We start from the raw sequence: 6,000 nt of genomic DNA on the forward strand, positions 1-6,000 counted from the left end.
ACAGCAAACAGCTGTCTCGGCATGCTGGGAGTTGTAGTTGCGTACCTCCAGCTGTTGCGTAACTACATCTCCCAGCATGCCCTTCTGTGATCAGACATGCTGGGAATTGTAGTTTTGCAACAGCTGGAGGCACACTGGTTGGAAAATACTGAGTTAGGTAACAGAACCCAACTCAGTATTTTCCAACCAGTGTGCCTCCAGCTGTTTCAAAACTACAACTCCCAGCATGTACTGACTGACCGTGCATGCTGGGAGTTGTAGTTTTGCAACAGCTGGAGGTCCCCCCACCCCCATGTGAACGTACAGGGTACATTCACACGGGCGGGTTTACAGCAAGTTTCCTGCTTCAAGTATGAGCTGCGGCAAATTTTTCGCCGCAGCGCAAATTCCTAGCGGGAAACTCACCGTAACCCGCCAGTGTGACTGTACCCTAAAAACACTACACTACCACCTAATAAAGAGTAAAACACTACATAAACACCCCCTTACACTGTCCCCCCCCCAATAAAAATAAAAAACGTATTGTACAGCAGTGTTTCCAAAACGGAGCCTCCAGCTGTTGCAAAACAACAACTCCCAGCATTTCCGGACAGCCACTGATTGTCCAGGCATGCTGGGAGTTTAGCAACAGCTGGAGGCACCCTGTTTGGGAATCACTGGCGTAGAATACCCCTATGTCCACCCCTGTGCAATCCCTAATTTAGTCCTCAAATGCGCATGGCGCTCTCTCACTTTGGAGCCCTGTCGTATTTCAAGGAAACAGTTTAGTGCCACATATAGGGTATCTCCGTACTCGGGAGAAATTGCACTTCAAATTTTGGGGGGCTTTTTCTCCTTTTACCCCTTATGAAAAGGAAAAGTTGGGGTCTACACCAGCCTGTTAGTGTAAAAAAAATTTTTACACTAACATGCTGGTGTTGCCCTTTACTTTTTATTTTCACAAGAGGTAAAAGGAAAAAAAGACCCCCAAAATTTGTAACGCAATTTCTGCTGAGTACGGAAATACCCCATATGTGGGCGTAAAATGCTCTGCGGGCGCACAACAAGGCTCAGGAGTGAGAGCGCACTATGTACATTTGAGGCCGAAATTGGTGATTTGCACAGGGGGGGCTGATTTTACAGCGGTTCTGACACAAATGCAAAATAATAAATACCCACATGTGACCCCATTTTGGAAACTACACCCCTCACGGAATGTAATAAGGGGTACAGTGAGCATTTACGCCCCACAGGTGTCTGACAGATTTTTGGAACAGTGATCTGTGAAAATGAAAAATTTTATTTTTTTGTTTGCACAGCCCACTGTTCCAAAGATCTGTCAAACGCCAGTGGGGTGTAAATGCTCACTGCACCCCTTATTACATTCCGTGAGGGGTGTAGTTTCCAAAATGGGGTCACATGTGGGGGGGTCCACTGTTCTGGCACCACGGGGGGCTTTGTAAATGCACACGGCCCCCGACTTCCATTCCAAACAAATTATCTCTCTTAAAGCTCAATGGTGCTCCTTCTCTTCTGAGCATTGTAGTTCTCTCGCAGTGCACTTGACGTCCAAACATGGGGTATTTCCATACTCAGAAGAAATGGGGTTACAAATTTTGGGGGGCATTTTCTCCTATTACCCTTTGTGAAAAAGTAAAATTTGGGGAAAAACCAGCATTTTAGTGGAAAAATATTTTTTTTTCATTTACACATCCGACTTTAACAAAAAGTTGTCAAACACCTGTGGGGTGTTAAGGCTCACCGTACCCCTTGTTACGTTCCTTGAGGGGTGTCGTTTCCATAATAGTGTGCGATGTGGTTTTTTTTGCTGTCCTGGCACCATAGGGGCTTCCTAAATGGGACATGCCCCCCAAAAACCATTTCAGAAAAACTCACTCTCCTAAATCCCATTGTTGCTCCTTCGCTTCTGAGCCCTCTAGTGCACCCGCCGAACACTTGACATACACATATGAGGTATTTTCTTACTCGAGAGAAATTGGGTTACATATTTTGAGAGGATTTTTTTCCTTTTACCCTTTGTAAAAATTCAAAAACTGGGTCTACAAGAACATGCCAGTGTAAAAAATGAAGATTTTGAATTTTCTCCTTCACTTTGCTGCTATTCCTGTGAAACACCTAAAGGGTTAACACACTTACTGAATGTCATTTTGAATACTTTGAGGGGTGCAGTTTTTATAATGGGGTCATTTATCGGGTATTTCTAACCAGAAGACCCTTCAAATCCACTTCAAACCTGAACTGGTCCCTGAAAAATTCCGATTTTGAAAATTTTGCGAAAAATTGGAAAATTGCTGCTGAACTTTGAAGCCCCCTGATGTCTTCCAAAAGTAAAAACTCGTCAATTTTATGATGCAAACATAAAGTAGACAAATTGTATATGTGAATCAATACATAATTTATTTGGAATATCCATATTCCTTATAAGTAGAGAGCTTCAAAGTTAGAAAAATGCATAATTTTCAAATTTTTCATGAAATTTTTGCATTTTTCACCTAGAAAGGATGCAAGTATCGCCGAAAATTTACCACTAACATAAAGTAGAATATGTCATGAAAAAACAATCTCGGAATCAAATTTATAAGTAAAAGCATTCCAGAGTTATTAATGCTTAAAGTGACAGTGGTCAGATTTGCAAAAAATGCTCCCGTCCTTAGGGTCATAATGGGCTCCGTCCCCAAGGGGTTAAATACATGCACAGGTGAAAACTGATAGTTTTGGGTTTTACCAGTAAGGGACAAGAGACAAAATTGCCTTACCATTATCATTACTACCATTACCACTAACTAATGAATGACTATGTTAGGGGCTGCGCTCCGGCCATTCATTCTAGCCACGAGCACCCCCTCTCCTATTATCTCTGGCTCAGGGACTCGTGGTGCAGGATGCTCCCGCAGACCTGTCACGGGCATTGCTATGGGTAATGCTCTAGCCGTTCTGTCCGGCCGTAAGCACACCCCCTCTGCCTGTCTTGGTGGCTCCGAGACACGCTATGCGGGACGCGCCCGCATGCGAGCCTCGGGCATCCCCTCACCTCTCCTGGTCCCCGGCTTGTCTTCTGCACTGTATTGCTGGTGCGCACTTCCTCTTTCCTTAGGGCACGCGCGTTGTGGGATTTAAAGGGCCAGTACACCCTTAATTGGTTCCCTGCTTGTGTGGAACCTATATTAGTCCGGAACCTCCCTATCATGGTGCCGGATCTTTGTGCTTAGTGCCCTAGAGAAAGTGTTATTGTGAGTGTGCCATATTAGTGTTTCTGACCCCCCCCCCGCTTGTGACCTGACTTTGCTCTTCTTCCACCTGCCTCCTGACCTTGTGCCTTTGACCCGATTACGCTTCTTTGCTGCCTGCCTTCTGACCCGTGCTACGTCTGAGTAACATAGTAAGGGTGCATTCACACCACGTTTTTGCAATACAGTTCCCGTATACGTTTTCAATGTGAAAACCGTATGGAACCATATGTCAAAAGATGCATCAGGTTGCGTGTGTTTTGCATCCTGTACGGTTTTGTCAGTTTTTTTTCCCATACCCAAAACCGTAGTCTACCATGGTTTTTGGTCCGGGTGAAAAACTGTATTAAACCGTATACATTTTTTTTTTTACATGGGAGTCAAAGGGGACCTTACAGATCCGTATGTGCATACGGTTCCATCCGGTTTTCACAATACGTTTTTTGACTTTGCACAGTTTTTTTCTTGGTATTTCAATCAAACAAGTGAAACTTTATTCAAAAGGGAGTGAAAAGTTAAAAATGTATATGTTTTTTTTTCTTACAAAACGGATGCAACTGGACATAATTTTTCAGACTAAATCCCTGGATCAACTTTCTGTCCCTATGAATCTAGTATCCATAACTAGTGATGTTCTTACTCTCCAAATATGCATCCAGACCCCTTTTAAATTATTTTAGAGTTCATCATGACCACCACCTCCGGGAGATAATTTCACAGTCTCACTGCTCTTACTGTAAAGAACCCCCATCTGTACTGGTGTAGAAACCTTCTTTCCTCTAAACGAAGAGGATGCCCCTTGTTATAGATACAGTCCTTGGTATGAATAGATCATGGGAAAGATCTCTGTACTGTCCCCTGATATATTTATACATAGTTATTAGGTCACCCCTAAGCCTTCTTTTTTCTAATCTAAATAACTCTAATTCTGAAAATCTTTCTGGGTACTGTAATCCTCCTATTCCCTGTATTACTCCAGTTGCCCGTCTTTGAACCCTCTCCAGCTCCACTATATCTTTCTTGTACACTGGTGCCCAGTACTGTACACAGTATTCTATGTGTGGTCTGACTAGTGATTTGTAGAGCGGTAGAATTATTTCCCTGTCATTTGCATCTATGCCCATATTGATGCACCCCATGATTTTATTTGCCTTGGCAGCAGCTGCCCGACACTGGTCACTACAGCTAAATTTACTGTTAACTAAGACTCCCAAGTCCTTTTCCACATCAGTGGTCCCAAGTGTTCTCCCATTTAAAGGGGTATTCCAGTTTTTTTTTTATTTGACTATGCTACAGGGACTGTAAAGTTAGAATAGTTCATAATATAGTATCTGTACCTGTGTGTGACGGTTTTCTCACAATTCTTCTGTGATTTTCACTCCAATATTTATTTTTACCAGAATACAAAATGACTGTTGTCTCAGATTTTTCCCAGCTTGCAATGCGGCCGAGACCTGACTCACTAGTCAGCCGATGACAGAGAGCCTGTCTGTTTCAATGGGTGGAGGGATCAATCTGCAAATAACGCAACAGCTGTAGGCATCCTAATTGAAAACCACACTTATTTGAATGGACGAAGCTCATTTATGTTTCAATGGGTGAGGTGGCTGATGAGTGGGAGGAAGATGGAATTGTGGGATTTGTAGTCAAAAAAAGTCATACAGGAAATACTAGTTCACAAACAGCTAGCCACAGTGTTATGGTGATCTCACAACATAGATATTTAGCCCCAAGACAAGCGCAGATCCTTCCTAAGCATGTCTGTTACTGTCTGCCAGCTACATACAAAATCACCTTATGGGGGATAACCCCTTTAATATATAATCCCAGCCTGGATTTTTCCTCCCTATGTGTATTACCTTACATTTATCGGTGTTGAACCTCATCTGCCACTTCCCAGCCCAAGCCTCCAACCTATACAGATCCATTTGTAACAGTGCACTGTCCTCTATTGTGTTTACCGCTTTAGAGTTTAGTATCATCTGCGAAGATTGCTACTTTACTATTCAACTCCTCTACAAGGTCATTAATGAATATATTAAATAGGACAGGACCCAAGACTGACCCCTGTGGTACCCCACTAGTAACAGTCACCCAATCAGAATAAGTACCATTAATAACCACCCTCTGTTTCCTATCACTGAGCCAGTGGTATAGGAGAGTAATGGTAAATATAGGGATCTGTCTAACTAATTTTATAGTATAATAGGAAGTCCACAGATTTATTAAAATATAGCTTTTATTATGAATGCAATAAAATGAACACAAACAGTTGTGATGAATAAATTAGTACAGTAAAGGCCTGGGTAGGGCCCACTTCTATTTGCCTAGGTTGACCCTGCTGGTCAACAGACCCCCTACCTATTAATTAGCATCCGGATACTCCTATTTCACCCTAGGGCTTAAGGATGGGATAGAGGTAGGTATGGGGAATGATGCGTATATGGCAGATATCTGTTAGACAGTACCTCCAGATATCACTGCGTGAGTCAGGTGTATACAATACAGTTAGTATACAAATAACAACCAATTGATATATATAATTAAATAGTTAGCATCCAGTTGATATACACAAATATATAGTTAATATCCAACACGTTTCGTTGTGCCTGTTACTCTGTGGCACAATTCATCAGGGAAATTCAAGTTAGAGACACACAAAGCATTTCTTTAATCTTACTTCAGGGGTCCATACTTTCTGGAGTAACTGAATGAAAGGATGGGAACTGAGGGATAATACCATTCCATAAGGATAAATGGAAATGGTTGGATA

The sequence above is a fragment of the Hyla sarda genome, chromosome 4 (assembly GCF_029499605.1).
Source record: "Hyla sarda isolate aHylSar1 chromosome 4, aHylSar1.hap1, whole genome shotgun sequence".
NCBI classification, from domain to species: Eukaryota; Metazoa; Chordata; class Amphibia; order Anura; family Hylidae; genus Hyla; species Hyla sarda.